Below are 21,040 nucleotides of genomic sequence, written 5' to 3' on the forward strand. Positions count from 1 at the left end.
GGGAGGCTGAGGCTTTCTTTACCCAGTGGGGAGAGTCCCTAGAGCCAGGACTGCAGTATCCAGGAGCATCCTCCACAGTGTTTTCTGACCTGAACTTTGTCAAGGGCATGAGTGTCCCCCGACTCATCTTTGGCATGAGGAGAGGTGGGTTCACACAGCAAAGCCTCAGACAATGCCACAGGCTGGGCTTCTAGCTGACATTTTGGTTTGTTTTTCTGAACTGAAGACTGTGAAGGGAAGCAGGCCCCCTACATTTATCCCTTGAAACTGATCCAAAGCTCCTAAGAATCTGAAGACCAGTGAACTCAAGGCCTCTTCCAAACTGATAGTTTTGTGAAATCATTGATTGACATTCTCAGCATGACTTTGGGGATGGCATCCTTTCCCCTCTCGGCTCTCTACCTCACCTTCCCCACACCGTGGTGCAGTCTGCAGGAGGGCAGGGCTCTGGGTAGCTAATGAGTTTACACACAGCAGGCCCCATATTGATTCCTCATGGTGAAAAAAATGATTTTATGAAGAATCCCTACTGCACTTTCTCAGCATGGCGCTCACATCCACTCAGCCTGGGCCTCGTCTTCTGGGTCTCCTAGAGGACACCTGCATCAGCCCTCAGAATTCCCTTTGCCAAGACCAGGCCCTGGCCACTGGGCGTCCGCCCGGAGGCAGAAGCTGGCAGGTGGAAACGCTGTTCCTCTTGCCTACTGTCTCCTCCTGAGTCTTCAGCATCTTCTTTTGATCTCCTCCACTGAGAGCATTCTTTACTTTTCTGAGAAACTAGAAGCCAAAGGACAGGACGTAACTGTAGCTGCCATCCTGTCATGTGTCCTGCTGTAGCACCAGTGCATCTGCCAGCTGTCCACCCGGGATCCTGCCGCTTTTGAAGGCAGGGGCTGCTTTAATTCTTTAAATCTTTACAAAAACCTCCCTTCCTAAGAAAAGGGAAAGGAAGTTCTCCACTCCATACTGAGAATAAAGAAAACGAGAGCAATTCATCTCATTGTTATCACTAGTCTCAGATTAACTGCATTTCCAAGTTTACTACATATCTATGTGGCCTGGGATGGCATGTTTTCCCCCAAAATATATAAAACAGCAAAACAAAAGCACAACTTGTGATTTAGGAAAATAGATGACTGCACTTTTGAACTTTTACTATCATATTCTCCCTGTTCTGATAAATTACCTTTGAGAGTTCACATTGATTTTGGTCAAGAAATATACTTGTGGGCTGGGGCTGGGGCTCAGTGGAGAGTACCCACCTCACTCGTGTGAGGCACTGGGTTCAATCCTCAGCACCATATAAAAAATAAATAAATAAAGATATTGTGTTCATCTACAACTAAAAATAATTTAAAAAACAAAAAGAAATATACTTGTGAAAGCCACTTAGTTGATCTCATTCATTTAGTTTTGTACATTGGAAGGATTTAAAGGAATAAAGGAGGAATGAGTTCTGTGAAGGTGAACCCTACAGTTTCAATGAAACTATATTTTTTTTTCCGTTGGATGTATTTATTATTTGCCTATAACCCACAGAATCTGGCTGAAGCTAAAGCAAATATATTTTCCCTTATTAAAATAAACACCTTTAATTGCCTTCCTTCTAACTATTATAACACACAGTGTGTTTGTTTGCCAAGGTAAACATGAAAAAGAAACCTGGCATGACTAATGCTAGCATGATTAAAGAAAAACCTAAAGGTCATTTAACCAGAATGGGTTAAATCCCAGGCAATACCTAAGAACAGGTGCCACTCTAGGCTGAGTGTGTCCATTAATGAATTGATTATTGAATAAGGTCTTGCATTTCTCCTTCTCAACCTTGTGCCCACACTTGTTAATAAGGAATGCACCACATTTCAATTAGTACTTATTTTATTTCTCTGCCTTCTGTAGACTTGAGTGGATTTCTAACAATAAAACTAGAAAGAAACATAATGGCAAAATGATGGGACAAGCAGTTTCACAATTAAGATTGGGTGACTTTTTTTTTTTTTTTAACTTAGGCTCCTACATGTCCACTCAATGAAATTTATCAAGCACACGGGAAGCGCTGATTGGGTGCCAGTGAGTCAATGGGTATTGGGGAAGCCAAAGAATAATAAGACATGCTCTCTACCCTAAAGCACAGATTGTTTAGAGGCAAGATTGTTTAGAGGCTTGTCAATAAGCAAGCAAAGGAAATGTGAGCCTCGCCGTGGTGGAGGTGGGCAGGGCTCCAGAGGAGACCGTGTTCAGGCTGTGTGAGTGGGAGGCACCGGGAGACCTGGCCAGAGCCCTTGATGCTGTGTCTTGCCAGATGACGGGCTTTCCAGAATGCCAGCGGCAGAGGCAACCCCTGACTCCCGAGGAAGCGAGGGCCTGGTGCTCCTTCCATCCACCAGATGAGGAGCATCCCTGCCGTCTCTACACACATGTGAGTGAGCAAGCCCTGGGTCCCGCGGGTGTCAGGTCACAGGTGCCTGCAGAGGGCCTGGAATAGAGAATACAGATGGGGACCAGGTAGGTGCTCAAGTGCAGCAAGGCCACCACCTCAGACCTGGAAAGTTACCACAGCCTTCCCAAAGACTCAGGTGGCTCCCAAGCTGTGCAGATGCAGGGTGGAGGACAGGGGAGGCTAAGGAAGCAATCAGACATGCAGTCACTGTCACAGGGCCATCAACCCCCTGCCTCCTCTGCACTGGGAAGGAACAGAAAGGCTCCCTAGGGCTTTGACGGTGCCTCCCTGGGCCTCTCCTTCCCCTCACCTGCTGTGCATTCCCACACTTCTCCTGGTCACTCCCTCTTCAGGTGCCTCTGCCCCAGCCTGATCCACATGTCACAAGAACTCACCAGCTTGTCATTAGGGTTCTTTAAATGAGGGCTTTTTTGTTCTGTTTTGCTTTTTTGGTACTAGATTTTGAACCCAGGGATGCTTTACCACTGAGCTACATCCCCAGCCCTTTATGATTTTGTTCTGAGACTGGCGTTTTGGAGACAACAACAGGAGGCTGGGTTTCACTTTGCCTCTTTCATAAACAATAGATCATATTCTTGGAATAAGATGGCCTGTCATAACAGCATTCAGCGACACACAGCATCTACACAGGTAGCCAGCATGGCTTCCCCTTACACAATGAGGGATAACTTCCATGGCTGTGGCGATGGGAAGACCTGCACCCTTCCAGCATATTCCATGTTGGTTCAGTTGGAGCTGCCCTGATGTGTCCATGTTGGTTGGTTGGTTGGTTGGTTGAACCTTCTTACTGCCCATGGAGCACTTTAGTAGTTTTTAGTGAACTCTGCCAATGGCTGCCTGGTGTCTCTTCTCACATCCACACTGTCTGCTAGGCCATTGGCACTAGGGAAGTGATGATGGGAACAGGTATTTGAAAGCTTGATTGCAAGCAACAGCTTCTTCACACTTCAAATCTCAATATGAAGCAGACTCTCCTGAAAGGTGGCGGTGACCCTGCCCGGGCAGCTCCTTTAAGTCTCCATAGCCATAGCGGTAACCACTGGGGACCAATGTGTCCCATCACTTCTTGGTTTCACGGGTAGCTATCTCACCCTTCCATCACCAGCATCACGCAGCGCTGCCATCAGGATATTAGGTTAGAAAACTGAGACAAGTCGTTCTAAATTAAATCTCAGCTCCATGGTTCCTTTGAAATTGCCCATTCTCAATATTCCCGATGTTTCTCTGCCCAAAAGTGAAGAGAAGAGACAAATATCTGTTGAGTAATGCACAAAATACATCATAAACTTGGGAATAATTAACATTAACCATGTTCAGCAGAGAGAGATGCTCTGTGACTAAGTTTTACTAAATTTTAATGGCATAATTTTTAGCCCAGAAAGCATGCTCATGTGTGCCAGAGTGATTAATGATATAGTTTATGCAGCTCATTGGTCATACTTAAATTAGTTTAAATATTCATCTGTTGTTTTCGTTATGATGAATCTTTGTGTTGCTTTTTTATTCCTCTTTCCCCTGAGTGCTTCTTCTCATCTGGTTGGAGGATGTTTGCCTGAATTTAGAAAGACGCTCTGGCTAACAATGCACCAGGCTGCCGAAGATTAGGGAAGATGAGGCAATCAGGGCTTCATTTCATGCTGCAAAGTGCACACACATGCACGGGCTGCCTAGGTGGAGTCAGTGGGTGCCAGAACAGAGGTCCAGTTTCTGATTCGCAGAAAAAGAAACCAAAGCGTGAGGTTGGGTGTGGTGTGGTAACTGGAAGTCCTCCTTTAAAAATCACACCTCAGGAGGCTTATATACCAACCCCCTCTAAGTTCTCTTTTATGTGCATTTCTAATACAGATTCTTAGTTGGAAATTCCAGGAATTCTGTCTCCTGGAATTTTATGAATTTTCCTCTGGAACAAAAAAAAAAAAAAGAAAGAAATGCCATAAGAGTAACTTAATGAGACCTTTTATAACACAATGCTGAGATCTTTCAAATTCAGATTAAAGAGGGCTGCACCGGATACTGTTCTGACTGTTTAATCCCTAGCTAGAGAGAACATTGCCTTTTCAAGCTGAGACCTTGAGAGTACAGTTTCCAAATAGTCTACTCCATACTTCTTCCATGTGTGAATTACCCACACGGATCCACCTTTAAAATGTATGCAATGACTTTAATAATGGCCTGTGAATTAATCCTTGGAGAACTGCTGGCTAGATGTAAAATGGAAAATTCTAGAACAGAAATCAGCTTCCTGGACAAATCAACTAATTTGGAAGTTGTGGCCTCACACCAGGCAGACATGTTCTTCGCCTCTTGTTTCCTCCCTTTCCTCTCCACCCAACAGGGAAAATAGAATACGACACACACACACACACACACACACACACACACACACACACACCTCTAAACACAAAAGTATCTGCACCTGAAACTGGAACCAAAGTGTCTCCAGAAGGTCCATCTCTGGCGACTGCCCTCTCGGTTAGCACCTGAATGAAGAACCTTACTGTAGGAAATCCATCTTGGCCCCAGCATATCAGTGATGCTCTGGGGTGTTCAGCAAGGACCCATATTCTCCTAAAGGTCAACACCCCCTCCAACTCCCAACATTTAACAGTCACCAGTGAACATATTATTACCAGGCTTCTGACAACTAGCTTTTCTCCACTTTATTTGGCCTCACACACACAAACTGTGCAACTCGACTAAGATAACTCTATCATAGCAGGGGATCCGTAAACCACACGCAGGTCCCTACTGTTGGGTAGGGTCATAGGCAGCCATCTTTTTCCTTGGTCAGCCATGCGCCCAGGACTCATTCTCATGCCTCTCTCCTCTCTTTCCCGATCAGAGAGCTTCATTTTGTGCCTTTGAAGCAGCCAGAGAAAAAACAAATTCGTCCTGTTGCCTAAAACAATCTAGGGTCTCCCTTCCCAAGCTTTCTTCTTTGTAGACTGTTTCACCCCTGCTACCTGTTTTCACTTACTTACCATTCTCTGCAATAACCTGCAGGTCATGATTGAGTTGTGAGTGACCTCCCCCCAAATCCATTCTATCTCACTTCACTGCAAATGAATGAGTGTTTGTAATCATCCAGAATTACAGTAAACAGCAGCATCTTTCCCATAAAGGGATATTTAAAAGCAAATATTTGGGGATATTATATTAAAATATTAAAATGCCTATGTGGCTACATGACAGATTCTAATGTGTTAGAGCCTTGCTAGCATGTTATTCTGTGAAAGTCTCCTTCTAAGAGCCATCAAACTGTACTAATTGCTCCAAAGAAGAACACACAGGACTTTCTGAGCTGAGAGGGAAGAGGTGTGGTGAGGGCAGGCCACTACTGCACACCCCCAACCCTGCCAGGGAAATGGTGGCTGGCCTCAAAATGTGGAGAAAAGGTGGAATTTCTTTGTTTCAGATTATTTCTCAGTGTAAAAGAGCCATTGAATATGTTCTGTGTAGGGAGAATAAAGCTGGAATAGTATAATGAGCCCTGAATTGGGGGTAAAGAGCATAAATAGGATTCTCATCCTGGATCTGACAGGTTTTGTGCTTTGGTATTTATAGTTCTTATTCTTTAAATTCAGAGCTCAGGTGGCAAGCCTTTCACCTCCTATACAACTGCAGAACTCGGTGAGAATACTATGTACCACTGCTGCATTCTGATAAAAGTCAGAGCCTGAATCACCTTATGGCCATCTGACAAGATTTCACAGAGCCTCATGTCGTCAAAACCAAATTTTTTTAACTATTCGAAGCCCACTACATCCTGTACCAGAGTGTTCCTGTCAATACCTGTCATCTGATCTGGAGTCAACAGTCACCATCTTGAGCTTTCTCATCTATCAATAGAGACTTTGATGCAAGCCAAGGAGTTTGTTTGGGCTGACACATCTCAATGCAGCCCTAATTTTTCCCCTGGGTTTTCTGAAGCCTATGTGATATTAGATATCAGGAGACCTCTATGAACTGATTAAAGCATTAGGTGTGTGGTCCACAAAATGGCCCAAATCAGCTCTTCTCTGTGAAATATCTCTTCCTCCAAAGCCTATCCAGGTTAACATCTCATTTTCTCCACATTATGGGGATTTATACATGAAGGTTGTCATGGTAACTGGGTGACAAGTTGTGCTGAGAGATTCTATAGCACTTCTAGGCTTCCCTTGCTATCTGGAATTTTTTCTTCTTTCTCTCAAATATGGTCTACCACAGAATGTAGTTTTGCACTTGTTTTCTTAAGGAGGATATCCAGTTTGGATAGATTATGGATTTATGGAAAGTTACAACTCAAAGAGTTTATAGGCATCATTTAGTCTTTTATTGTTCTGCCGCAGTCCTCGGCTGCAGCAAAATAACCGGGGGGGTGACGAATAACTTGTGTAGATTGATACAGCAGGAGTAGGAGCCGTTTATTGTAGGACAGGAATGGTATTTATACATTCCACACAGCTTATCTTAATTAGCATAAACTAGATACAGCAGTCAACCAATAAGGAATCTCCACACTTAATGGCTGGCTGGCTCCACCTCACAAACCACTCCCCCTGGCAAAATGCCAGGCGCCATCCAGACTTGTTTACAGACTTTAACATTATTCTCCTTGTCCAATGGAAATAATTGTCAGGGAACTGGTTAAAAATACAGATTCTTAGTCTTCTCTAAGAATCTCATCAGAGACAAAAGGAATCTGTATTTTTAACAAACATCCAACCATTCATACCACCAAGCAAGTTTGAAAACACTGAGCTAATCTCATGATTTCCTTTTGTGGATAAGGATGTTCATTTGGTTAAATATGTCACAAGTGAAAAACAGAAGAAAGAGGGAATCTCATAGCCCTGTCAGAATTAATGACCAAAAAGAATTGACTGACACAAGTCAATTATAAAAGAGAAATTGAAAACTTTTCCTAAGGTTGAAACACTCACTTGAGCAACTCATCTTCTAAAGCTCTTGATTTTAAGTGATCCTAAAATGACAGGAGTCATCTTCTACACTCTATTTCCTTAACAACACTCTACAGATGACATCCAAGGTTACAAACACTTTCACATGTTTCAGAGGCATTACACTACAGAAAATATGGGAATTTATTTATTTATTTTTTTGCAGAATTTTCTAATTGCACCCAACAATAACTTGCAGGAAATATATGGGTTGGACTTCCAGCTGAGACATTCTAGGTAAATGAAGGAAGTTGTATAACATTTTTAATGTCATGTACCACTAGAAGAGAACAGTTACGTGGATCCTAAAATTAAAATACTCTAATAATATTTACAATATTCTTTCTGCATACACACTCTAAAACCACTTTGAGATTGATGAAGATACTTACTGTTCCCACCTTGCAATGGATGGCTTTCCTAAATATCAGTACAGCACCTATACTATGTTTAATTATAATTTGAAACCTGCAAGTATAATGTCCTGGCTTTGCTATAATCTCAGGGAAAATATGGCTATATTTTATTTTACCAAGAGAAACTGGTGAGTAACTAGTGCTTTAAAGACTATCCAACGGTTTGATGATAAAAGTCGAGGTACTATTCTCTTAACCAAATATGAAAATATGACCAATTATCTATCTCCAGGGAGTGCTGTGTATGTTTGGCACAATTAAAGTAGGGACAAAGAAGAAGAAGTGTTTGAAATTATTTTTTTAAACATTTTTAGTTTATCTTTCCTTTTTTTTAGTGTTGATTTTATTCTATATTCTTTATTCTATTAATTTATATGTGGTGCTGAGAATGGAACCCAGCGCCTCACTCATGCCAGGCAAATGTGCTACCACTGAGCCACAGCCCCAGCCCTGAAATTATTTTTATAGACTAAATTTAATGTCTTGTTAATATCATAATACCTGCAGATTGGAGAGTAAATGGCCTGTGTGGGACTACTTTTCCTTCTTTTTTGGGGGGGCAAGGGTAGGAGGATGCTAGGGATTGAACTCAGGACCCAGGAATGTTTTACCACTGAGCTACATTGCTTTTTTTTTTTTAGACAGGGTCTCACTGAGTTGCTAAGGTTCTCACTAAATCATTGAGGCTGGCCTTGAACTTGAGATCTTCCTGCCTCAGCCTCCCTTCCCAAGTCACTGGGATTACAGGGGGGCACCATGGTGCCCTGCTTCTGTGTGTAACTTGTAACATTTGTATACACCAGGAAAACAGCACCTTCAGAGTCCAGGGCTTTGTATCTGGGTTGTTTTCAAGCTGGAGGAATCCGGCCCAATTAGCAAGTTGTGCCCTTTCTTCTAGAGTTTTTCTTAATCCTCTTTTGAGCTCTTTAATTTGAATTATTCAGTGTCATCAACAAAGATTTGACAGTTGGGCCTTAGTGAAATCAGAAACTAGAGTTGCAATTAGTTTCCTAATCATCATGCATATTATTGTTGCACAGGGAAAATATTAGAATCTTATTAAAAGAAAGGGGAATTACTAATGCACTTAATTTGTCATTTTTTTTCTATGAAAATACAGAGTTAAAGAGAAGTTTGACTATCTTTAATAGTTTCCCATAGGGATGGCTAAATATAAAGGATTCAGGAATCCAGTGTCAAGAATCGGAGTAACCCAACGTTTCCCTTTCCTGTTTTTCCCCAGAACCAAGTCAGCTACTTAGAGGAGCTCATTCAACACGCCCAGGTCTCAGGGGGGACGTTGCTGCCTTCATTGCTGCAAGTCGACAAATCGCCTGCCATCTGTCTAAGCTGACTCTGTGACTCCAGCAGCAATGCCCGAGGCTTTTCCTAAAGGTCTGAAAGAATTCCTGTGGCACCCTAAGCATCTAATTTAATGCTAAGGAAGGGCTCAAGCTTTGGGGGACATCTGCCTGGTAGTAAAGTTCCAGGATACAGAATACATTGTGCTTTTCTGGGAGTGGTCACGGCTCTGTCCCAGGAGACCCTGACAGTCCATCTAAATCTCACTGAAAGGTCTTAGTGACATCCACAGGGACTAGTGAGGAGATGACACTTGGAGAAGATAATGAAGCAGCAAAGGGGGGCCTAGACTAAGTTTTGGGGTCTCCATGAAACTTGACATCACACCGTAATGTGTGCTCAATGGCCATGTCACCAGTGAGCATAGGGAGCTGCCATGCTGGACTGCAGAAGGTGCCAAGAGAATCCACAGCTCCTCTGCTCTGATCTCTCAAGGTCACAGGAAGTGCAGAAGAGTCCCTGGGACAAAGCTGATAGGGGAAGTGATGTCTGAGGAGTCACCAGGAGAAGCAAGGTCCCACCATGGAACAAAGAAGTGCCCTGAGCCCACACCTTTCCTCTTGCCTTCAGAATGGACAGGGGCCACCCACAGAAGCACTGGGCAGAAAAGAGCCACTAAGGAGCCATGTACCACCATCCGTGTGGGGCCAGTGGCAGTTTTAGGGGTTTCCCTGCTGATGATCGCTTTGCTTGTTCTGAGAAATGCCCCCTCAACACACAAAACCTGGTCTTTAATAGGAGGGTCCCATACCATTGGCCCAAAAGTTTGACCCTTGATTTTTTTGTGTCATTTTGCTCTGTTCTAGTCCAAGGATTCATAGCAGGTATAGGGTGGTGCCCGATGGATGGCAGCCAAGTTCTGCAGTGTGGGGGACACTGGATCCCAATGCGAGGTGGCCCTCCATTCACCAAGCTCCCTCAAGGTCTAAAATAACACCTGGGTGTGGGTCCCACAGTGGTTCAGACAGTAAGCTCCCTGGACGTGAGAACTCAGGTCTGCGTCCGCAGGCCTGCCAGCACTTCCTCTTGGGTCTCACTGCTGAAGGAATTTTAGAATGCTTTAAGTCTCCCTGCATCACAGTCAGGTAAAATGGCCAGGCTTTCTTCACACCCTGGGAGGGAGATCTGCTTCCCTGACAAATACAGTTACAAAAAAGGAATCAACTGACTCTGCTCTGAAGGCTCTGGATATGGAGACACTGGGCAATTTGGAGGCAGGGTGTGGAGAACAGCTGAACAAAGTACTGGCTGAAGGTCTGCATGCAGAACTGCCAGGTGCTTCCAGTCTCATTCTCACACCACTGGGAACTAGGATGCCTCATAGAATATGGGACTGTTGACACAGGAAGAGCCTGAACGGGAGACCCACCACGTAGGGATACTGGGCCCAACTGAGGTCAAGAGTGAGGTTCAGGGCCCAAAATGGAAAGTATTTATTGAAAGTTTAAATATTCCCTTCTTTCCCCCAAAACCAGCAACAAAATATATTACTCCTATGTTCCTTCCCAAGCAGGAAATTAAAGCAAAATCAAACGTAGTGAAATAGATAGCCAAGGATTATCAAACATCAGAGAAAGGCATTCACTATAATGGAAAAGGGTGGGGGGAGGGGCAGGGGAAACAAGAAATTTTAAAAGAAAAGGAAAAACTCTGGAGTAAAAAAAGAATAAAAAGCAGAAACCAGGAAAAAAAATTCTCTTAAGTAAGTGACACAGACTTGTCTGCCCCTGTTACCATCACTAGCAGGAGAGCAGATGAAGATGATCTAATGGAGACAAGAGACCCACATCTGTCAGGTTGAAGGCAGGAGTCAGGGCATGAATGACTCTTGTGTGGAGGGATTTCTGCTGTGCAGCACCACGCTAGAGGTTTAAAAGGGAACGTTTAAAGTACATCGGTGATCACTCGTCTGGTGTCTCACTGCCAGATCTGGTGTCTGGTGTCTCCCCCACAATCTCTTCATAAGTTAGCTGCAGAATCAAGCCTGGAAGGCAGAGTCCTAGTTTCCAGTCTGATGGGATTTCTACAGTGACCTAACTCCACGAAATGAATGGAAATATCAGGTTACAGAAGGATTTCCAGTTCCAGAGAGTAAACATATACAGCAAACAAGATCCCTTTCATGTGCTTTTTAGATAGAAATTTAATCTAATATCTAAAATGTAACCACAAGTGACAAAAATTCTAATCACTTTTTTTTTTAATGTAGAAGAGCTACTTTGAAATGATTTGCTAGGTCTCTAAAACTTTTTCCTAGGAAGTTGGAATTGAGGTTTTAATTTATTTCCTGATTCATTTTCCTTAAATTCAGCAGCCAATATTGTCCAAACAGTATTTTTGAAGAGAGATGGTGTAGTACCCAAGTATTTGAAGGAATTACTGAACCTTGTCTTGCGAGTATTTGGAAAGCAGATGTCAGTTATATCTTGTTCCTGGCCCCTATCATCCCAAATTACATCCCAGTCTAGCCAAAGTGGCATCCTTTCTGTGCATATGGACATTAAAAGGAGCAGCTTTATGCTTCTGACTTATATGGTGGGAAGAAATTATAAGGCAGATCCTCACGGCGTGTGTCTATCAGACTCTCTCTAGACCTTATCCATCTGACTTTTCCTCCACTGAGTTACCACCCTTACTGGGCCCGGCTGCAGATGCCTGGGAGACCACTGAGAACAGAGGAATGACAAATGTCATGGTGGCACTGTTGGTCCACAGTGAGGCATGTTTAAAGTGAGAAATTACCACTTTAGGAGGACACCTCTGGGACTGCTCATGTTCTGTGTCAACTTAATTAGGTCGTGAGTGCTTGCACATTTGGCTAAAAAATATTCTGAGGTTGCCTGTGACAGTGTTTCTGGATGAGATTAACATTTGAAGTGGGGACTGGGTAAGGCAGATTGCTCTCTGATGTGGTGAGTTCTGCGGAATCAACCGCAGACATGAATAGAATACCAAGGCTAAGGGGAAACACCCCCAGCCTGAATGCCTGAGTTGGGAGACATTGGTCTGTTTCTACCTTCAGAGAACAACAGAAGGTAGGCTCTTCTTGGACCCTGTGCTTGTCAACTCTGAGGCTGGAACTGCACATCAGCTCTCTGGGGTCTCCAGCTTGCTGACAGGAGATCTTGGGACCGCTCAGGACTCCATAATCATATGAGCCAACTACACACACACACACACCTATATTTCTCTAGAGAAACCACAAAAATATCCTCTCTTGAAGGATCATAAATAGGTTGGAATCACAGCAAGGAATCTGATATTGTCCAACACGAACACCAAACCAGAAAACCTTGAGATTCCTTCTTTGGGAACAGGTGACCAAGCTCTTAGGAGGCTCTAAGGGATAAATTGAGGTGCTCTTTCTAGGGTATTTTAGCACAGTCCTATACAAAGAGAAGGAAATAGAACCCCCATTCCTCTAAAATCTAGGTGGGAGGGAAGGCCTTACACCTAGAAACCTTTCTTGGCAATTCCGCTGGTAGAAGTGGGTGAATCCTCTCTCCCCACACTTCCTCCAGTCATTCTCCCAGGTGGTCTTCCAGGTAGCCATAGCAACTGAAATCTTACCTTTGAGCAGAATTACTCACAGAAAGGCCTGATTCTGTTCTCTTGAGGTAGCTTGTTATTCTTTGTTCTGTCTTCCCACTCAGAATTAAGGATATTTGGAATGCATTACACCAGAACCAGCAGCTACAGATAACTGCCTGGCTTAAAGAGAAGATAGCTTCTGTGTGTGCCCTTCCTGAACCAGCTTTTCCCCAAAACAACCTCAGTAAGGCCTAACTCATCTCACTCCCATGTTCCCTGTTAACTGGAATCTTCATGTGTCTGCCGGTTGCTTCTCTGGGTTTAGGGAACATCCTAATGGGTTTTTCTAGACCAATGACACAAATGAACACAATGACCTTCAACTATGGAACTCTAAGTCTAGTTAATAGTGTTCCAAGTCCTATAAAGTCTGTTTTGAAATATGAACACCATTTTGAGGACTTTAAAATTTCATTAGAGAGGAACATAAAAAATAGTCTATCACTAGAGACCCAAAGAACCATTTTAGTTCACCTATGTAAAGATTCAATAGTGGCATTCTCCTGTCAAAACATTTCCATATCTAGTTATTAGCTATAAAAATAGTCCAATGCATAGAGCATGATCTTCAAGTCAGTCACAGTTTAATGCCTCTGACCACCTAGCCAAACTCATTGGCTGCCAATGGCTCCCTTCAAAGCCAAATGCCAATCCCTCCAGCATTGGGCCTTCCTTGAACACAGTCTGTATCTCATGCATCTGTACTTTTTTAGATTCCCCTGCCAGCTGATTAAATTCTCTAATGCTTCAGGACACAGCTCAGGTTTCTGGGATCCTAGGAGGCCTCTTTGATGCCTCTCTTTGCCTTGTCCTATCCCATCAAAATCCATTGCTGGGCTGGGGATGTGGCTCAAGGGGTAGCATGCTCGCCTGGCATCGGTGCGGCCCGGGTTCGATCCTCAACACCATATACAAACAAAGATGTTGTGGCCGCCGAAAACTAAAAAATTAAATATTAAAAATACTCTCTCTCTCGCTCTCTCCCTCTCTCACTCTCTCTTTAAAAAAAAATCCATTGCTGCCTCTTCATTGAAGTTCCCCAGCAGCTTATCATACTTATTAGAGCATTTCCCACTGCCACAACTTCCTTGGCATGTCTGCCTCCCTCCCCAAATGGTGAACCGATAGAAGGAGTCAAGGGTCATCTCATGATAGCCTTGTGTCCTCAGAGTATAAACTCTCCTTCCACATATATGATATCCAGTAAGTGTCTCTTAAATTGGATTTATATAAGAACTTCACATATCTAATAACCACTAAATGTATCTTGAATTGGATTTATATAAGAACCTAAGAGTATTTTCCATGATTTCATTTTATGCCCATAGTAACCCCTTTAAGCAAGATAAATAAGTATCTATAACTGACCATTAGAGCAGGTAAGGCAACTGCATTGGTCATGCTCTCCAGAGAGACAAAATCAATAGGATGGATGGATGGGTGAGTAGGTAGATGAGATTTTTTAACGGGATTGGGATATATGGTTATAGAGGCTAAGAAGTCCTATAATAAGCCATTCCCAAGCTTGACAGCCCTGAAAAGCTGATGGTGTGACCCAACTCAAGTCCAGAGGTCTCAGAACCATGGGAGCTAGTGCTGTAATGCTCAATCTAGGGGCTGAAGGCCTGAAAATCCAACAGGCCTCTGATACAAGTTCCAAAGTCTAAAGGCCAGAGAGCCATGAGTCCTGATGTCCAAAGCCAAGATAAGAATGGTGTCTTGCTCCAGGAGAGAGAAAAAGGAAGGAAAAAATTGCTTTCTTTGTACCCTTTTGATCTATTAGGGTCCCCAGCAGATTGGATGGTGCCCACCCGTATTAAGGGAATATCTTCCCCACTTAGTCCACTAACTTTTATGCCTATCTCCACTGGAAACACCCTACAGACACCCTAGAAGTAATGCTTTATCAGCTCTCTAGTTATTCCTTAATCCAATCAAGTTGACACCTAAAATTAACCATCACAGCAACTCAAAGAGGTCAGTGACTAGGCTCAGAGTGACAAGGCCAGTCAGTTGCTGGACTAAGACTGATGGTGGGCTTTCCAGTCCCCAGTTCCGTGCTCCACACCATCATTATATGATGTCCACCAAAATGTGGGGACACAATGAAGAATCAAGACTGCCTGAGGCCAACAGCGTGACATGTTGCAGTTTAAGCCGCTCTGTGCACCCTTGGCCTTGGGGTCACATACAAGGACCTTATGCCCTTTCTCTGAAAGAGTCTCAAGATGGCAAATCCACAGGACAGAGGCTGAAAGATTACTTTCATTTCTAACATGTTTCCTTACAAACCAATTCAAAAAATTGTACTGTGCTGTCTGCCTCCTGAATTACTAAGCAGGGACTTCATTAGGAAGGATTCTCTGTTCTTTCCACCAAAGCAGCTTTGTTCCTTGGGTGTAAACAAAACTATCCCTCTCTCTCTAAATTGGCCAGAGAGTCAGCCCTGTATAAATAAGGACTTCTTAGCTTTGGCTTCCGATGCTGCGCTCCTCTCTTGAGGTTTTCACCTACTTAAAATTCATTTGTTGCTCTTTAAATTCACATGTAGCTTAAGGCAGATGTTTGAATTTCTAAAATGAAACTATGTACCCAAAATAAGCTTAGGGAAAAAAGTAAGTCAAATAAATGGAAATTTTTCCAAAATAAGCAAAAGCATTAAAATGATAATACTTTAACTTTCTGAACTAACTTAAAAAATTATGTATACTCAAGATAAGCTGACAACCATGGAGATGCTCTTCTGTAAAGCCTTAAAGAAACAGCAAAAAAAAAAAAAATCACCTCAGCGGCAACTCCATTTCTGGGATATCCATTCCCGAGCCCACCCTTGGACATCCTGACTGACTTGGAACAGAGCCCTGGCATCAGTGTTTCTCATCTTGTTAGGTGACAGCAATGTGTGACCAGTATTAAGAAAGGCACGTGAGCAATATTCAGTCAACACTTGTCTAAACAGGCATTGACCTCAAGCTTCTCCTTTCTACATTCCCCAGCCCACATTGCCCAGCCCTAAAATGGACACCAATGCATGCCTCAGCCCACCCATAGCAGATTGCATTCATCTGTATGTTCATTCAGTCAACAAGTTTAATTTTGTGCAAGCAACCATGACCATTAACACAAAGCGAGAAACCGTTCCTGACCCTAAGAAGCATCCAGTTTAATTGTGAAATACACAAAGCTTGGAAATAGGATCCACTCCTGGGGGAAAATGGAAAGCATGAATTTCTTACAGAGGTAATTTCTGGTTTGCTCACAGTTCTCATCTTTCTTTACATTACCACTCACCACTAGATTGGATCTTATAATGTGTATGCAAAAGATATAAAAAATAGATGCATACTCAAAGGTTGAAAATATTGTACATCCCCTATTTCCACTTTCCACCATGACTTCCGCTAATAATTTATAGATGCACCACATAAATAAATAGAAGTGGTTCCTAAATAAACAAGGCTTCTCTGAGAGCCCGTTGTGACTACAACCCTGCTGGCCTGTCTTGTTACCTATCAGTAAACAAGATTGGCATTACTGTGATTATCCACTAGTTGGAAAGAGCCTTCATACTTATTTAACTGACTACCATGCCTTCAGGAAAATTATTCCCTCTGTAGTTCTGGGAAAATGAATATAGGCCCTTGGTACAAGGTGCAGAGAAGGTGAGTCCACAACTGCAGTTGACAATAAGCAGCTGATGCATAGTGACAGTGAGCTTTCAAACTGCTAATGAAAGGGTTGACCCTCGCCTGCAGACCTGTGGCCAGCCAGGAAGTAACACTGAGCCTCATTAGGTCCCAGCTAGAAGGATGGTGAACATGAACCAGGAGCCCAGCTGGAGTGGAGAAAGGCGTGAAGAATAAAGGACTGTGGCACTGGAACCCTAGGTTAATCCAGAACTCCGCATTACTGCCGGCACCCAACTGGGGAAATTTTTTTCCTAAAATGTAAGTCTCTCTTCTTTTTGTATCAGATTATAACTCCAAAAAGTCCATGCAAATGTTATAACTACACCTAGAAAAAGAGTAGTCTCAGGTTCAGCCTATGCTAGTGGAGGAATATCATTAATAGAGTTTCAGATCATTCCTTATAAATTATCTCAAGGTTAAAATAGTCACACCTTTATCAGTCTGCAAGCCTCTCTTGAGCACAACCTGCTGACCAGGTATTGTGATAGATTCCAGTGTTAAAAAGGCAGAAAGAGATATAACATTTGTTATAGACACACAGGTATAAATTGTGAACACACAAAAAAATCTGTCGGTAACTTGGGAAGACCTTCTGTCCAGACATTCTGGAGTGAACTGCAGTCCCTTATGCATTCAAAATGTATGCATGCAATAAATCCATCAAGCCACGTGCTAGTTTCTGTGCTTGGAGCTGGGAATGTTGAAAGGTCAACTCAAATTACAAAAGGCTCCCTCTCATGTTGCCTGATTTCTTTCTTAATGTTTTTCAATTATGGTAAAAAAAAATATCATTTTAACCATTTTTAACTGTATAGTTCAATAATGTTAAATACAGCCAGATTGGTGTACAACGGGTCTCCATAACTTTTTCTTTTTTTCCCACATTTTTTTATTGGTGCATTATAGTGGTACATACTGATGGGATGTATTGTTAGATATTCACACAGGCACAAAATATAACAATATAATTGGCCAATATCACTTCCCAGCATTTCCCCCCTCCCTCTCGGTCTCCTACCTTGGTCCCTTTCCTCTAGTGATCTCCCTCTCATTTTTAAATGAGCCACTGACCTTTGTTTTCCTTTTCCTCTCTAGCTTCTGCATATGAAAGTAAACATAGGACCCGACCCTAGACTTCAGAGTTTGCCTTATTTCACTTAACATGATGGTCTCTAGTTCCATCCATTTTCTTGCAAATGCCAGAATTTTATTTTTCTTTATGTCTGAATAAAACTCCAATGTGTATGTAGGCCACATTTTCTTTATCCATTCATTGGTTGATGGACATCTAGGCTGGTTCCATAGTTTGGCTATTGTGACTTATGCTGCTATAAACACGAGTGCACATGTGTCACTGTATTAAGATGACTGAGTCTTGAGGATGAATACTGAGAAGTGGTAGAGCTGGGACATATGGTGGTTCCATGACTAGTCTTTTGAGGAACCTCCATACTGATTTCCATGGTGGTTGTACTAATTTACAGTCCTCCAACAACATAAACATGTTCTTTTTTTCTCCACATTCTCTTTGGCATTGTTTGCATTCTTGATGACTGCCATTCTGACTGGTGTGAGATGAAATCTCAGTGTAGTTCTGATCCACATTTTCCTAATTGCTAATGAAGATGAATAATTATTCACATGTGTGCTGGCCAGTTGTATCTCTTCTTTTGAGAAGTTTCTGTTTAATTCATTTTCCCATTTACTGAGTTATTTGGGAGTTTGGTATGAAGGTTTTTGCATTCTTTATATATCCTAAATAGTAATCCTCTGTCAGAAGAGTAGCTAGCAAAGATGTTCCTCCCATCCTGTGGGTTCTCTCTTCATATTCATGCTTATTTCCTTTGCCATGGAGAAGCTTTTTAATTTGATGCCATTCCATTTATTAACTGTTGACATTCTTTCCTGAGCTTTTAGGAGTCCTATTGAGAAAGTCATTTCTTGTGCCCAAAGCTGGAATGTTGATCCTATACTGTCTTCTAGGAGTTGCATAGTTTCTGGTCTAATTCTAAGGTCTTTGATCCATTTTGAGTTGATTTTGGTGCAGCCTCCACAACTTTTTCATCTTGCAAAACTGAAATTCTTCCCACTAGACAACTGCTAATGTGAAGTATGAAAAGCAGCTAAATGTGTAGGCATAGCGGAATGGTGGCTGCCAGGGAGGGGAAGAGGACGTGAGGAGCTGTTGCCTGTATTCTTTTAAAATCTCAGTCCTCTGTTTGGCCTCTGGTTCTATGCTGACAGCATTATGACCACCTCACCCTGACCTTGAGGGACTGACCCCACTCTGGTCCTGGAGCAGCCTTTACCTGACTCAGAGGGCCCTGGTCCTGCACTGGCACCCGGGCTCCGCTAACTTGGCTCTGCCCTCTGCTCTCCTGTTTTCTCTTTGATTCACTCCCTTTTCTAACTGCTCAGCCACACTTATTGTTCCTAGCTTTCCATGCATGGCTACCTTCTGATCATTTATCACACAGGCCTGGCCTCCTGGCTCTTCTTACTCCAGGCTGGTTGCCTTTGCAACACCCTCAACATGACTACATAATGCACATCTGTTTTTCTTTCTCCCAAATTAACACCTATAGTCACTTATGTTGAAAAGAAAATGCTTAGCACCCCATTTTCATTCTAGGAGCCAGGAGCAACAAATGGAGTTAAGCCAAGAACAATCCCCAAAATGTTGTGGTTCCCCATCCAGTATGGGAGAACCTTGGTCTCCAGCACGTCACTGATCATATATCACACAAATGTCCTAGTAAGCAGTATTAAGAATTATGCGCAAATTTAAACGCTTTCTAGACAATTCTAAATATCAGTGTTGATGCAAGACTTAACCTGCTAAAAGCATCTATTTATGGTTTGGCACTACATCTCTGACATTTTGATGTGATGCATATTCCATCAGCCTGATACACTGCCACCTCCCAGAGAGTCACAGTGTCACTCAGAATTAAACATGTTGCTAAAACACTTTACTGCCCTGGCAAAGCACATAAAGGCTGTTTGACAATTACCTCCAGGAAGGCAAATAATCAGCACACCTCTGATTCTCTTATTATTAACCATTATAAAATCATGCACTGTGATGAATGTACGTAACAAAGACATTGACTTTTATAAGACTTCCCAAGAAGTAAATGCATATCCTTGATACAAGAAGCCCACAGGGAGCCTCCCTGCTTTCCTTTGCGTTTTCAATTTGCTGGGAGCTTCTCCTGGTGAGGCCCTGGCTTTCACCTGTCAAGCTACAGCTTTGATTTTTGAGTTATGGAAGAATCCTTACCCACTGCCTTAACCTCCATAGTATGGGACGTCATATAAAGGAAATCATTTGTCTTGCTGCCTTGTAATTAAAAGAGTAATTCTGAAGGAGGACATGTCTAATTCTCTCCCTATTTTTACCTTTCTTCCTGTTTAATTGCTGGTTTCACAAATAAGTAGTCATCTGAGTGTGCCTGGGAAAGTCTCTGGGGTTTCGTTTTGCACTGTGAGGCTGGTGCACTACTTATTCTCTCCTTACTTGAGGAATCTTTCAACCCTCTTTACCAGAGACCTTTTTGTCTAAGCCAAATAGTTATTTTGGAGTCCCAGTGATGATTTTCTAAATATTCTCATTACCTCTTCTAAGTCTTTACCCAATTTCCTGCCTCTGTCCTGGTTGCACAAAGGGGACTGTTGACTGCTCGGTATCACAGTTGATTTTATAAGGCATAAGGTACTTTTCATGCCCAAAGTGGTCAGAGAGATGTTTCACTTGAATTGCAACAGACTTGAAAATGACCCATTGGAAATTTGTATTAAAAAAGTACAACCAATCAACAAACAGTAAAAGTGAAAAGAACACCAGATTCAGACTCACATGGACGTGAGTTCAAATCTGAGCAAGCCAGCTAACAGCTAATATGACTGAGGTGTATTTCTCCTGTAAGGTGGTCTTGAAGTCTCTCTCCAGAGGGCTTCAGGGGAGAGTGTGAGCAAATTGACAGCCTGCATTTCACAGGATCCTTCTTTAGCCTTTCAGGTGGCCTGGAAAAATGCACAGACAGCCCCACAGCTTTCTGTGGTCCAAATATTTGTGTCCCCAGTATTCATAAATTGAAACCTAATCCCTATTGTAGTAGTATTAAAAAGCAGGGCCTTTGAAGAGTCCTGAGGGCAAAGCCCTCATGGAAGAGATTACTGCCCTTAGGAAAGAGGCCCAAGGGAATTTGTTCACCTCTCTAACATGTAAGGACACAGCCAGAAGGCACCATCTAGGCAGCAGAGAGCAGCCCTCACCAGACATCAGGTCTGCTGGGGTCATGGTCATGGGTTTTGCAGGTTGCAAAACTATGAGCAATAACCTTTTGTTGTTTATAAACTAGGTAGTCTAGGGTGTTTTGTTATAGCTCTCCAAACAGACTAAGACATAGCTCCTATCTGATCTGACTCCTATTTATTGCCATAATTGCCACTCTCTAGGTGAGCCCTGATCAGGAGGAGGGCGAGTTCAAGTGTGCCAGTGAGGTGAGACAGAGGAGGCAGCTCAACCAAACATGAACAATGACAGAAGCCATGCAATATCTACAGATTTATTTC

The sequence above is a fragment of the Callospermophilus lateralis genome, chromosome 1 (assembly GCF_048772815.1).
Source record: "Callospermophilus lateralis isolate mCalLat2 chromosome 1, mCalLat2.hap1, whole genome shotgun sequence".
In the NCBI taxonomy this organism is placed as follows: Eukaryota; Metazoa; Chordata; class Mammalia; order Rodentia; family Sciuridae; genus Callospermophilus; species Callospermophilus lateralis.